This window comes from Cibotium barometz, chromosome 32 (genome assembly GCF_041138505.1).
Source record: "Cibotium barometz isolate CiBa-2024 chromosome 32, ASM4113850v1, whole genome shotgun sequence".
NCBI classification, from domain to species: Eukaryota; Viridiplantae; Streptophyta; class Polypodiopsida; order Cyatheales; family Cibotiaceae; genus Cibotium; species Cibotium barometz.
The window spans coordinates 351641-365744 of record NC_141077.1 but is presented as its reverse complement, the minus strand read 5'-3'; the positions used below and the strand labels follow the sequence as shown (position 1 = coordinate 365744).

Genomic DNA, 14104 nt, shown 5'->3' with positions numbered 1-14104 from the left:
AGTGCACCCCGGCCTTAAGGCTCGAACTTGAGTTTGAGCCTTTGCTCTCCATGCTCTAGTGCACCCCGGTCTTAAGGCTCGAACTTGAGTTTGAGTCTTTGCTCTCCATGCTAGTGCACCCTGGTCTTAAGGCTCGAAGTTGAGTTTGAGCCTTTGCTCTCCATGCTAGTGCACCCTAGTCTTAAGGCTCGAACTTCAGATTGACCCTTCGTTCTCCATGCTAGTGTACCCCGGCCTTAAGGCTTGACCTAGATTGAGTCTTTGTTCTCCATGTTAGTGCACCCCGGCCTTAAGGCTCGAACTTGAGTTTGAGCCTTTGCTCTCCATTCTAGTGCACCCCGGCCTTAAGGCTCGAACTTCAGATTGAGCCTTCGTTCTCCATGCTAGTGTACCCCGGCCTTAAGGCTTGACCTAGATTGAGTCTTTATTCTCCATGTTAGTGCACCTCGGCCCTAAGGCTCGAACTTGAGTTTGAGCCTTTGCTCTCCATGTTAGTGCACCGTGGCCTTAAGGCTCGAACTTGAGTTTGAGCCTTTGCTCTCCATGCTACTAGTGCACCCTGGCGTTAAGGCTCGAACTTGAGTTTGGGCCTTTGCTCCTTTGCTCTCCATGCTAGTGCACCCCAGTCTTAAGGCTTGAACTTCAGATTGAGCCTTCGTTCTCCATGCTAGTATACCCCGACCTTAAGGCTTGACCTAGATTGAGTTTTTGTTGTCTGCATGATGTTAGTGCACCCTGGCCTTAAGGCTCGAACTTGAGTTTGAGCCTTTGCTCTCCATGCTAGTGCACCCCGACCTTAAGGCTCGAACTTCAGTTTGAGCCTTTGCTCCTTTGCTCTCCATACTAGTGCACCCCAGCCTGAACGCTCGAACTTCAAATTGAGCCTTCGTTCTCCATGCTAGTGCACCCCGGGGCCTTAAGGCTTGAACTTGAGTTTGAGCCTTTGCTCTCCATGCTAGTGCACCCCGGCCTTAAGGCTCGAACTTCAGATTGAGCCTTCGTTCTCCATGCTAGTGTACCCTGGCCTTAAGGCTCGACCTAGATTGAGTCTTTGTTCTCCATGTTAGTGCACCCCGGCGGCCTTAAGGCTCGAACTTGAGTTTGAGCCTTTGCTCTCCATGCTAGTGCACCCCGGCCTTAAGAATTGAACTTGAGTTTGAGCCTTTGCTCCTTTGCTCTCCATGCTAGTGCACCCCGGCCTTAATGCTCGACTTGCAGATTGAGCCTTCGTTCTCCATGCTAGCCTTAAGGCTCGATCTTGAGTTTGAGCCTTAGCTCTCCATGCTAGTGCACCCCGACCTTAAGGCTCGAACTTGAGTTTGAGCCTTTGCTCTCTCCATGCTAGTGCACCCCGGTCTTAAGGCTTGAAATTGAGTTTGAGCCTTTGCTGTCCATGCTAGTGCACCTCGGGCCTTAAGGCTCGAACTTCAGATTGAGCCTTCGGTCTCCATGCTAGTGTACCCCGACCTTAAGGCTCGAATTTGAGTTGGAGCCTTTGCTCTCGATGCTAGTGTACACCAGCCTTAAGGCTCAAACTTCATATTGAATCTCCCCTACATGGAACTTATGTGTTAAGGCTCATTCTCCATGCTTAACTTTACATGGAACTTGGCCTTAAGGCTCCAATTTGAGTTGGAGCCTTCCCTATCTATGCTAGCGTATCCCTGTCATATGAGTGCACAACTTGGATCTAGGCTCTAGCTTAAGTTCGAGCCTCTCCTACATAAAACTTGGCCTAAAGGCTCGAACTTGAGCTTGAGCCTTATCTCTATATGCTGGTGTACCCCTGTCATATGAGTGCACAACTTGGATCTAGGCTCTAGCTTAAGTTCGGATTTTCCCTATATGGAACTTGGCCTTAAGGCTCCAATATACTAGTGTACCCCTGGCATATGAGTGCACAACTTGTATCTAGACTCTAGCTTAAGTTCAAGCCTCCCATACATGGAACTTCGCCTTAAGGCTAAAACTTGAGTTTGAGCTTTGCCTCTCTATGCTAGCGTACCCCTAGCATATGAGTGCACAACTTAGATCTAGGCTCCAGCTTAAGTCGAGCTTCTATATGGATTAAGTAAATGCAAGTGAGGCCCCCGCTATTCAAGAAAACTAAGTGAAGCATCAATAATTGTAGCATGCATTAAGTTTCTTAAGTTTGATAGGTTTTGATTTGATATGTAGCATTTAAATCCATTTTTTTCTAAGGTTTTGAAACTTTTTTGGTGCTTCACAGGAATGGAAGCTAGCAGAGCGCCCGCTACCTCGCAACCACTCGCAACCACATGGTGCACCAATCTTTACTCTGGATGCTCTCGAAACAACAACTCAGGGGGGGTGGATAATGTGGAGGACCTGGTGAAAGCGGTGAGGCATGCAAAGAAGGCTTTGGATTCATGAAAAAAGTCCATACCTGAAAAGGAGACAACAACCATTCAAGTTAGGAAAATTGTGGAGAAAAAAGGCAGGGCCATAGTGAACAGTGCACTTGAAGCATCTAGAAATGCTGGTGCAACTTCTTCAAAACATAAAAAGGAGGGTGACAAAACAAAAGTCCTTGATGTAAGCACAATAGCAGCTGAAGACATGGCAGGCTCTCAGGTGCAAGAAGAGGAGCAAGCACTTACAAAGAAGAGAAAGGCAAAGCACTCTACCATGCTCATAGCCCATCAAGCTCTCAACCAAAGAAAGGTAGAAAAGTGCATTGATAGTGCTTATGAATGTACAACGAATGGTGATCATTGAAAGGAGCTTATCAACTACTAATATTAACATAGGTCTTGTTCAAAGTGTGGATTTGTTGAAATAATTATTAGTCTTTTGATTAATACATTGGCTTTTTTGGATTCACTTTTAACATTTTTCTATTAAAGTGAATATTTCTATTCTACTTATCCTTTATTTCATGCCAACGTCTGGTACAAATGATGATGCACACTTACTATTAAGAAATTACTCCATATCCTAGTGTAGCAGCGAGTCTCAAACTTAAGAGGCTCAAAATTAAGTTTGAGCCTAATACAAATGATGATGCACACTTACTATTAAGAAATTACACTTACTCCATATCCTAGTGTAGCGGTGAGGCTCAAAATTAAGTTTGATCCATACCTCCACTTATGTCCAACCTTGGGGATGTCTTCTAACACAAGGCACAATCTCAAGTTGAGCGATCTTTACTTTGCCCTTGTAAGTGAGGCTCAAACTCAAGTTTGACCCTTATGTGAAAGTCTTGGCATGTAATATGGTTCCTAATTCATTATGGTACATCACTCAATGTTAAGTAATCTAAGTTTGGATACAAAGTATATGTGTAGATATAAAAATGACTAGTATTATCCTTGGTGTATTATTTAAATCCTAAAAGTAATAGCATTTTATTTTAATCTTACAGATATATACAAAGAAGGGAAAGATGAAGATAACATTGCTCAACTAGAACATCATCATGAAAGCCCTACTAGAGAGATCAACTCTCATGATTCAAATGCTAGAAATAATGAAGACAACATGGTGGAGGTAGATCACATCGATGATTCAGCTTTGCAAACATCTTCAAGGTTAATGAAGAGCTTCAAGAGACTTTTGCAACCAATATTTGGTCCGCCATGCTACACAAGAATGTTTGTGCCTATGTAAATACTCTTCAACAGTATGCACATAAGAAATATCATTTCTTTATGGTGTGGGGACAAGAAGAATGTTATATCCATAATCTTCGAAAAGTGTATAGGCCAGATAAGCCTACTATTGAGGCTATGTTTAAACCTTTACTCAAGGTTTAGAATTAGTGCCAAGATATTTGCAATTAGAAGAATACATTGCTTATTGATGATAGCCCTTTCAAGGGATGTGTTAATCCAAAAGATAACTATCTCTTCCCTGAAAGTTAATCAAGAGCCTGGGAAAAAAGAGAAGTAGAATCCATAAGCAAGGATCTAGCAATGTTGGCATCCAAAGCTAGAGTACCATTACTATCCAAAGACCAGCTAAGCTTGTTAAAAGTGTGTTACAAAAGAAGGATTTTGAGTGATCAACACGCTATTGCTTATGCTACTCGCTTGGGATATGATCGTGGTCATCTCATAAGTGGAGTTACAGCAAAAGCATACATATCAAGGCTACAAAAGGCTTACTTGAGCTTATGGGTAGGATAATGTCTGGTTTCATTAAACATTGAGTGACTATATAATCAGATTCCAACCTAACTCATACTAGTTGTTGCTGCAGGTCGCAGGAAACCATTTCTGAGGTCTAAACGTGCAGTTTGAAGTATGGGATCTGCACAAATATCAAGACTTGTTGGGTGCAGAATGTTTGGAGCCATTTTGTACTAAAAGCCCATAAGATAGACTTAGGCTTTGGCCAAAACAATGTGCCTAGATGGGTTTAATTTTTGGATTGTACGAGCCAAATCTTTACAGTATTGTATCAAGCAATCAAATGCCTCCAAACTTACTATCATTTCATTATCTCTTTTGTCAATATTTGCAATGAAGATTGCAATGAGGTGTGTTTGTTTTTTATTGAAGATATTGCCTTGTCAAGGTGTAAGGCTATGAATATTATAATTTAATTTGGATAGACACAATTATCTCAACAGTGAAAATCTTTTATACATCATATTCAATAAATTTGATGAAATTTAGCATTGACAATATACTCGCTCTTTTATTTTTTTGGTTGAACTTCTGAGGTATTGGAGCATTTGTCTATGAAGGTTTAAGACCATCCATATCATGGATGAATTTATGTTGTTGTTGGCACATAATATATTTATTTAAAATTTTGAATGTCCATTAACCATACATTTTGTTTTCAACAGGATATGTTGAAGCATATAGCTTTGATTTCAAGTGTACAGAAAACTTACTATTGAGGTGGCACCAATCATTGGTGACTCATGTACCTAGAAGCAAAAGAGTTCCACCACTCCCAGATACAATAAGGAAACAAAGAAGAGTATTGATACTTGAACTCAATGGTGCTTTACTTAAGATGTAAACTTGTTGAATGTAACAATCTCATTGAAATTTGATTGCTTCTGGTGTTTTTAAACACCACACTCTTTGGAGATCCCTCAATTCTAAGGTTCCTTTTCCAAGTGTTCTTTGGCATTATTATCCCATGTTTTTACTTCAATGTCCCTCAAATTTGATCATATATATCATAATTTATAATCTTGATATAGTGTCTGAGATGGGTTTTTATCTGTGGATCAATCGTAAACTTAGCACATTGTACTGTCATTGAGATTTACTTTTTGTTTTGTTGTTTCTAACACCACACCCTTTAGAGATCTCTCACTTCTAAGGTTCTTTTTAAGTGATATTTAGAATTCTTTTGGCAAATTAAATAAAGCCCATGTTTTTACTTCAATGTCTCAAAGTGGAGATAGTATTTAACAGGTGTTGTATAATCTCAATTAAGTTTAGTGTCATGTTTTCCTTGTCCTTCCAATATTGTTGCATTGATGTATGTATCTATACAACTACAAACAAATACGCCAAATAGTTGTGTCAAGATATAATCTAATGGCACAAAGAGTGCACCAACAAATAGATGTTAGCTCAAACTAGAAAAAAATACCGAGTTTCCAACCAATCCTATAAGAAATGGGACTCGAATAATTCCCAAAATTCCTAAATTTGTCTTAAACCATGATTACTGACATACATGCTAACACGAACACATAGATTTGAATCTGAACAGAGAAAACATACTGTATGGGTGTTTTTTTGCACTTCAAAGTGCATAAATTATCAGATGCATAGACTGAGATAGTCATGAGAAGGTCATTATTTTCTTTCTAGAATAAACTCCCAATGACTTCATCTGGGGTAATATTGAGGTAGCAAATTGTCTTATTGGTCTCTGCAAAACCACTAGAAACATCTGATCACCCAATAGCTCTACCTTTACATATAGTAGCCCATGTTATGAACAGGCCCGATTGTCTAGTTAATCCCACCCCCTCCTCAGGGCCATCAGATGTTGAGACAACATAACTTGGAAGTCTACGTGTGTAAGGTCCCTAAGGAGGACCACACAGACAGCAGATTGATATTAAACTAGGTACTACTTCCCCAGTTAAAGGCAGCACAAACTCCTGATTGTTTGCCAGTTAACCCCACCCCCTCCTCAGGGCCATCAGACTTTTAGATAGCATAGCTTGGTAGTCTAGATGTGTAAGGGCCCTAAGGAGGATCATAGATTGATATTAAACCAAGTACTACTTACCCTTGCTAAAGGTAGCACAGACTCCTGATTGAGCCCATGCCAAAACTATATGTTTGTTGGCATTAACAATTTTGATGATCTTTGACTCTCTTTAGGAAATTGAGTTGAAAAAACTAATTTTATTTGGCATCATTCTTCCAGTAAAAACAACCACAAGCTACAGTTCTTTTAGGGGAGGAGACAGAATACAAAGATGAATATTTGGCATGCCACAAATTTCCAAAGGAATATTGTTCTCAACTTACACATACCAATGTGAAGTTTCCCCCCATGGTTTAGCATAAGAAGAAGCAATAGAATCGGAAGCATGAACATAAAAGAGAATGAATTTGATTCTATCCACCTTAGGTGCATCATACAACATATAACAGAGGTTCAAGCCCAAAAACTCCAACATAGACATCAAGATCGAAGCTGCAAAGTAACTCTACTAGTTATTGATGTAGAGGATATGGAAGGCTTTTATCAACTCTAGGAACTGGTGATTGGCTAAAATAGGCCTTCAATTCAGTAACTCCATATAAAGACCGCATTCCCCTGCAGAGTGTATCCATGTCAGAACGGTCATATGTATTCACATAGCAATTCATAAAGGGAGTCAATGGTTGACAAGCTACTTTGTCAAAATAAGCTAGTCCACTTATCCTGATGCATGTACACACCAGCTCGATTAAAAAACAAGGACAAAATGTTATCTCCCTCACAGTTGCATAGAAACGCATTTCGTACCTACAGGTTCAAAATGTACAAAACGTTTCGTCCTGTACGAAACGTGTTTTTTCATCATGCATATTTTAAAAACCTAAAAAACGAATCGTTTCGTACGGTGCTCTTTCGTTCACGTTTTCCAGTGATGACGATCGCCTGACTTTTCGCCGATTTGTGTGCCAGCCTGCCATCGCTCGTATCAGCCTGCCTTCTCCTTGGTGTCCTTGGGCCTTGTGGAGGTCTTCCAAAGGGGTAATGTCATGTTTTGCTTTATATTGGTTTTCTCTGCACAACTCACAAAGCAGCACACTTTTTTCTCTTCCATCAATATTTATGGCATATCTTCCACGGTCCACCCTTGCTCTATTGGCCTAACTTCTAAGGCTATCTACCTTCTCTTCCCCTTGCTCTATTGTTGGCCAAGATGACAGTTAAAATCATGAATCATATAATGAGATTAGTTTATGTTCTGTGTCGCACTTGCAGGGCCAACAATCTGCATTTATCCCCGCCTTATAGGATACCTCGAACATGTGATTCTCTTTGGAACAATGTCACTTTCGAGTCTAGATATGGTGGCTTGGGCTCCGGAAGTGGAAATGCAACTTCTGTGCTGATAAGCACCATGGCAGTGTCACCAGGTTGAAGGCACATTTGTCACAAACAAAGGGTTTTTGCATCGGGCCATGTAAGCATGTGCCACAAGAAATCTATGATAGCCTCAAGGCTTGGAAGGCCATGTAGCTAGGTATCCCCCTTGAGGATATCCCCAATCTGGGAGACCCTGAAGCACGTCAAAGTGTCTCCAAGAGGACTCGCAGTATCAGAGAGGAAGATACCAGTGGTGAGGTTGCAGGTGGTGTTGCAGGTGGTTCTAGCTCAGCACCTCAAGCCAAAAGAACTAGTCTTCCAGTGTTCAAGAAAGGACATGTACAGGCAAGGATGCAAAAGGCTGCCATGAAAGAGGTACCGAGGGAGTTGATGAAGTTGTTTATTCAATGTGGATTATCCTTCCACATTTTCAAGACTCCTCAATGGAAGAAGGCAATGAGAGCTATCTCCTGCATTGGGTGTGAGTGGGATGGCCCCTCCTACGAGACATTGCGCACTACTAAGCTTCGGAAGGAGCAACTGGCTGTGGAGATGGAGATGGAGCCTCTCAAGGCCACTTGGGAAAAGTATGGTTGTACTTTGCTTTGTGATGGATGGTCATATGTGCGGAAGAGAAATGTGTACATCATTCTTGTGTCCTCCTGCAAAGGCACAACGTTCATTCGTGCCATAGATGCATCGGTGCCAGGGATAGTGGTTACAGGGGAGTTCATTATGTCCCACATGCGCCAAGCAATCAATGAAATTGGGCCTGATAACATTGTGCAGGTGATCACAGACAATGGGTCCAATTGTGTATCCATGGGCAGGATGTTAGAGGAGGAGTTCCCCAAGATTGTGTGGACACACAACCTTGACTTGATGATTGAGGATGTGGGGAAGCTTGATTGGGTAAGCCATGTATTTTAAGCTACATCCACCATGGTGAACTTTGTCACAAAGAGGCCAAAGGTTTTGAGCATGTACAGGGCCAATAGTGATCTGACTAGTGAGAGTGTGACATGGCTTATTACGCACTATTGTGTGTCATGAATGGACAGCATGGGAGGACAAGGATGAGCCCAAGTCTATAGCATTCTCTCGTATGGTCATGAGAGATACTTGGTGGCAGGATGCAGAGAGACTTGTGAAGGCACTTCAGCACATGTATAGTGTCCTTCGGCTCACAAACATGGAGGGGAGTACCATTGGGCTGCTTTATGAGTTCATGGACAGAATTGGTGAAGCTCTCAATGATTTCACTACCTTTTCGCGTGACAGGTGCTCACCCTTGGGCTTTAACTTTAGTCTTTGAGTCTTTCTCTTGAGTCTTCCTATAAGTTATTTTATAAATCTTGATCTCTTATGTATGTCACATGTAGAGTTCAAGATATTAAGGAGATCTGGAACCGGCATTGGGATTGGTTTCATAGGCCAATCCATGCTGTTGCTCACATTTTGCATCCCCTTTGGAGGAATGAGGAGCAATACCTCAATGAGGAGCTAGAGTCAGGATGGATCGAGTACATTACAAAGTTGGTGGGAGTGGGAGGTGATATACAGCTTATGAGAAAGCTCGAGGATGAGCTTCTCATTTACCGCAACGGTAGCCATATGTTTGGGCGAGCTACTGCATTGCTCAGGGAGACAGTTGGAGCCAGTGTCTTGGTGGGAGAAATACGGTATTGGGACACCCAACTTGGTAAGGTTCTTGATTCTTGAATCTTGTATCTTTGTCTCCTATTCTTTCAAAATCTACATTGAAATGCTACTCTCTTTTTGACTCTAACTTAACATTCTTTTTTGTACAATGTAGAGATGGATTGCATTGAGAGTTCTCTCCCAGGATTGCAGTTTAGGGCCTTGTGAGAGGAACTGGAGTACATGGGCTCTTTTTCACACGAAAAAGAGAAATAGACTCTCCATAGCACAATTGGAGAGGCTTGTTTTTTGTCATTGCGATCTCCGATTGCTAGAACAAAAGGGTCATCCCATTGAGCCTCACCAAAATGAATCCAGATAAGATTGATATCATGAAGTGCAAGGAGATTCCCAACATTCCTCAAGAGGAGAGAGACATCTATTATATGCTTTATGAGGAGATCATGGCTCCGGCTCGCACTACACAATCTTCTCGAGAGGCTAGTACTAGTGGTTCACCTGCACCTCTAGAGGATGAGGCATTTGAGGACTCGGCTACCGGCAGTGACCTTGAGAGTGAGGCTGCAGAGGCAGAAGATGCAGATGAGGATGAGCATGAGGATGCAGATGAGGATGTAGATAGTAGCTAGCAGGCCAGTATCATTTTATTTGGACATGTTATTTAGTTTGAATTTTGGACATGTTATTTATTTTGATCTTAGATTTTGAGTCGCGACTCATCACCCACGTGGTGATCCTTTTGATTTCTGTTTAGTCACCCATGTGATTTGTGATATCATCATATCTTACATGTATTTTGTCTTTATTGAAATGAATTCAATGTGGTCTCTTATTATAAGTTATGTCAACAGTTTTTTCTTTTGTATATTTCAAGTTAAAAATATACATGCTTTTTCTATTTTGTATGAAACCTTTTTGTACCCGTTTCTTACCTTTTATGAGAATCATTTCAAAACGTATGAAACCCGTTTCATACCTGCCGTTTCAGAAACGCCTGGCAATACTGGTCTTCCTTAGGGTCAGGTCTGATTGATGGAGGTGCAAAGCATAGTACTGCATGCCCTGGAATAGTGTGTTGCCCTCCTCCAACTTCACTTCTCACAATAGAACCCAGTACACAGGGAATGAGAGATCCAAGATTGTCCCATCAGTGGTACAATCTGAGATGGTAAAAAAATCAACCAATTCCTCCAAGTCACCACCAAGAAATTTGTTGAATGGTTCCATCATCTCTTTTTCGTTGTCAAACTTCTCCCCCACCAACAGGTGTTCAACTCCAACAAACTGCCAGAGCATGCCTATGCCATCAAGCTGCTAGAACATGCCTATGCCTATGCCAATTTGTAGAGGACCTCTGCCAATAGCGAACTACTTCATGAGCCTGGAGTTACCCCAACTGCTAGACTAGATGAGGGCTACACATGGTGTGTGCCATTCCACATGGGGAGTGTAGACTAAGAGTAGAATTTGTCGATCCTATCATCAAGAGGAGAAAGAACATAGTCCATGATCATGGAATCAGGGTCCACCTATGGTTTATCTAAGGCTCTTTCCCATCTCTGGTACAGGCTCCTTTGAAGCACTTCCACTCCAGCTCAACCAACACAGTGAGAACAAGGCATCGAACACCATCTCCCACCGTGTGTCTTTGTCTAGAGCTTGACAAAGTGCGGCTATCCAAGATTCTTTTAGATTAGTGAGAAATCAACTCCAGGTAGGGTGGACTATGGTAGTGAAGAAGGGAAGATCTGCAACATTGAGTACATACATACATGCTATTATATACATACATACAACCAACAGATCTGCAACATTGAGTACATACATACATGCTTCACATTCACCTGCACTAGAATATGCATACATACATATATACATGCTACTTATAAGAAACCAATCTGTGCATTTATGTCGACATACACATGCATACATATGTGCATACAAAAATACCTACTTAGACTCCCATACATGCTACTTATAAGAAACCAATCTGTGCATTTATGCCGACATACACATGCATACATATGTACATACAAAATTACCTACTTAGACACCCATCCATTCATTCATGCATGTACATTAAGTGCATACATGTGTGCATACTAAGAGAGCAATCTATGCATAGATACATGCATGTTTCTACACAAGTAAACTATGTATACATATGTACATATATGTTCATACAAAAGAAATCAAATGCTTGTTCACTGATCCATGAATGCATAACCCTCTCCCATCTCATTTATTTGCTTAAACACACCATCAAAAAGGGTATGAAGTCACCTAGAACTAAGTACTCAACTTTACACCAAGCAAGGGCAAGCCATCTAGGATGTATTGCAGGCTACATAGTGCATCATAAAGCCATTGATTTTGAAGTTTATTGTATTTAACATAATATCTATTATAGATGGACCATGGTTTTGTTTTTCTCAAGGCAAGCCCGGATGAGCATTGCTTCATGTTAACACCTTTATAGACATACTCCTCATGCAATTAAAGTAGATAACCTTTTTTAATCAATAAATAAAGGGAGAAAATTCTACCTGTAGATGTGCACAATCTAGGAGAGAGATACCCCCCAAGGTCACCCACACCTCTGGGTGGTAATTGTGTTAAAAGTAAACCCACCACAAGCAGCACCGTAGATGGCCTGGCAAAGAGAGCTTCATGTTGCTTAGTATCCACAAGATGGGAGTTTAGAGCCTTGTCTACGATTTCTTCCACTATAGAATGGATCTCTAGGCAAAGTTTCTATTCGCAAAAGAGGGGAATTGGGTGTTTCCTCGTGGCCTTTTGTGGTGCAAGAATCCTAAACATGCAAAGTTTCCATGTGGATGCCGTTGTTGCAGCTTGGATGCTTGGAACTTGACTATATGAAAGGATTTAATCTATTACAAGATAAACAAAGAGTCCCCACCCCTTTAAGTGGAGAAAGGAGAGGGAGAATTTTTTAAAAGAAGAAAGGAGAAAAGACAAGTGTTTGGGGGTTTCTTTCCCATAGGCCTAGATGCATTGGGGCTATTATGTACATGTGTAAGAGAGAGAATATACATACACACACATGTATATATATTATGTATGTATGTGTATCTATAGGTATGTAAGCATGTATATATAAATAGATTTATATGTATGTCGATGCACACACAGACACAAGCACATGATACGTGCACACACGTATGCAAACACACATACACACACTTGCATGCATTGACACACGTGCAACACATAGAGATATACACACTTACACACATACTCAAGCTTGCATATACACACATGTGTATACATGCACACAAGCACATAAATACACTCACATACACAAGTATATGTGCACACACATGGACATGCACACACTCACACACACATATGCACCTACACGTGTACACACATCGATGTACACATGAGTATATTCACATGCTCACACACACGTACATGTAGACACTCGCTATGGATACACATAAATAAAAACATACACACCATGTACACACACACAACAAATACACACTAACACATACACACAATCAAGACACTTGCATGACACATGCACGCGTGAAGACAGTACACAATCACATATAGGTGTGTATATACTCGACTATATGAAAGGATTTAATACAAGTATATGCCAACATGAGAACCATAGGAGGCCATGGAAGGAATAGGGGGCATAGGTGGGAAAAAGGCAAATTTGTTGGAAAGACTTATTTATTAATTAGTTAATGGTGGTTACTTCCAAGTGTAAAATTTATCGTGAGTTAGTGCAGTGGGTAGAGGTGTAGCTTGAGAGTCCCAAGGTCATGGATTTAGGCCCTCACTGCACAAGCGATGGCACAGGCACACATGGGTGTGTGTGTTGTGGTGTACTTTCTAATTCAAGCTAGTTCAAAAAAAAGTGTGAAATTTATTTTTATATACATATATATGTATATATAGACATATATATACATGTGTGATTTAAGATTGTGAGATCATTAATATAGACATATATACACATGTGTGATTTAAGATTGTGAGATCATTAATCATTGGTCCACCAATTTTAAAGCATTTGAGTTTATTTTAGGGACCATGATCTAATTCTTCGACCTTCTAACTCAACTTAAAGTCTTTGAGCTTATTTTAGTGACTGTGATCACATTCGACCTTTGATGCAAATTAAATATCTTTAAATATGATATTATGACTCACTAGAAGATATTGGCACTTAATTAATTAATCAAGCCCTATTGGGCTTGATTAATTAATTAATATCTTAGTGTAGTCTAAGGTATTAATACCTTAGAGCCTAGCAGCCATTCCCTCTCGCCTTTACCCCACGACCACCATCTCATTTGCCCCAGCTTTTGTCAGGTCTGGGCATCCGTCTCCTTGCCTTGCCCTAGCAGATACCCACTCTTTCCCTCGCCTTGACCACCCTCTCCCTCTCTCTCACCTTCGCCTAAGATTTCACCAACAGGCGTGCATGAGGGAGTCCAAAAGTTGTGGGCAGAGAGAGAGCTAGGCGCGAGAGAGAGCCCAGAACATGAAAGAGACAAGAGAGAGAGAGAGAGAGAGAGAGAGAGAGAGAGAGAGAGAGAGAGAGAGAGAGAGAGAGAGAGAGAGAGAGAGAGAGAGAGAGAGAGAGAACCAATTCTAGTAGTAATCTTTCATTAGGTAATAGATGATCTCTATCAAACTTCATGGCTTTATAGGCTTTGGTGAAAAGAACACGGCTGTAGTGATGTACATAAGTCACCTCATTATTGAGATTATTAGTTTTAATCACAACATAAGAAGATAAATTACGCTCAAAGGTATAACAACAAAAGCGATCATGTAGACCATGCCTTACAACATCATCTAAGATCTCTCCATTACCTGTACAAATATCATTAAATTAATTAGGCTTAATAGTAACATGTAAAAGATA

At 40.8% G+C, this 14104-nt stretch overlaps 1 pseudogene; it reads right to left on the bottom strand.

Moving 5' to 3' along the window:
• LOC147619707 (uncharacterized) overlaps window positions 1-6506 on the bottom strand; it is a 43877-nt pseudogene extending 37371 nt beyond the window's left edge.
• Between the last annotated feature and the right edge of the window lie 7598 nt (window positions 6507-14104).